Source organism: Buceros rhinoceros, unplaced genomic scaffold (assembly GCF_000710305.1).
Source record: "Buceros rhinoceros silvestris isolate BGI_N320 unplaced genomic scaffold, ASM71030v1 scaffold31542, whole genome shotgun sequence".
NCBI lineage: Eukaryota > Metazoa > Chordata > Aves > Bucerotiformes > Bucerotidae > Buceros > Buceros rhinoceros.
This window is the reverse complement of record NW_010397726.1, coordinates 3,977-5,345: the sequence shown is the minus strand read 5'-3', so window position 1 is coordinate 5,345 and position 1,369 is coordinate 3,977. Positions and strand designations below refer to the sequence as shown.

General features: G+C 60.9%; 1 protein-coding gene across 1 annotated transcript in view; it reads right to left on the bottom strand.

The window, feature by feature from the left end:
* OXTR (oxytocin receptor) overlaps nt 1-1,369 on the bottom strand; it is a 6,249-nt gene that overhangs the window by 1,094 nt on the left and 3,786 nt on the right. The window lies entirely within an intron of this gene.

Below are 1,369 nucleotides of genomic sequence, written 5' to 3'. Positions count from 1 at the left end.
TGGAAGTGTGACACTGGGGACAGGAGGCAAGGGGGGCAAGACGGTGACAGGACATCCAGTCTGTGCTGCTGCTCCCCATCCCCAGAGCACAGAGCACCCGCCTGTCCCACCTGAGACGTGCCCTCTGCTAGGAAGGGGACGGTGGCACTCACACCCACCAGGGCAGCCGGGACAAGGAGGGGCAGCCCCGGTCCCCCACGGGCAGCACCTCCATGAAGAGGCTGCGGGCGGGGGGACAGGGCTTTTATTCTGCTCCCCACGATTTCAGCCCATCGTCTCGTGCCCCTGTGCTCTCAGGGGACACTCCAGCAGCAGGGTTCGGCTGTCTCTGGTCCCTTACAGCCTCTGCAAAAATCTGCTCGCTGTTTTTAAACTAGAAGAGAAGTGTGAATAATGAATACTGGTTCCACAGTCACCTCATGCCAACTCATGCATAACTCCTGCCCTAGTGATGTCTGGTCCAGCCGCTAGCATACGCTAAAAGGAATCCGTGGGGAACGGCTTACAAATCCCAGGCGCGAGAGCTGAGATACATCACAGCATTTCTGTCCACTTAAACTATCCAGCCGTGGCTGACTCAGCTCTTCCGCCTCTGCGGGAGATAAATTGAATTTCACGGAGCTTGCTGCAGGGCAGGTCTTCGGAGGGGAGCTCGCCCCTCTCTGGCTGGAGAGCCCCGAGAGGTGCCACAAAGAGCAGGTTCTGCCCCTCACGGATTGCCCGCTCCCCAGGCCCCGGGCATCGCCCCGCAGCGGGGCTGGGGACGTTGGGGGCGTCAGGAAGGGTGGGCAGCAGCAGGCTGTGCCCGGGGAAGGGCTGCGGGATCTGCTGCTGCTGCAGAGTGAAAGGGAATGAGGATGGATCACCGATGCCCGCACACAGACAGATCTGCCACTCTCAGCCCACGTCTCAGGGCATCGGCGCCCAGGATTAAGGGACCAGTACAACTGAGTTATGCTGCTTCACAGCCTCACACTACCCACACAGACGCTTTAAGCCCGTTTTGACTCAAAGCTCAAAATGCTGCGTGTGACATGCGTGATCTGTAAGGCGTGTGCAGCGCAAACCTCATGCTAACCAGGGGTCTGCCAAGGATCCCCAGGGCTTAAGCCAAGACCTGAATCACCACCTGAGGCTCCAACCCACAGAGGCTGTAGGTTTGCCCAGGCGAGGGTCACCGCTGCCTGCCCCGGGGATGTGACACCCTGCTGACACCCCCAGCTCCTCCCTGGGCACACAGCAGACCCATGAGCTGGCACCGCAGCGCTCAGTGCTGACGTTTAGGCACTTCCATCTGCCCTTGGCACCCACGGGGACGGGACACAAGAGGGGCTGCCTGGCCCTGGAGTTCTGCGGGGCCGGGGTGGGG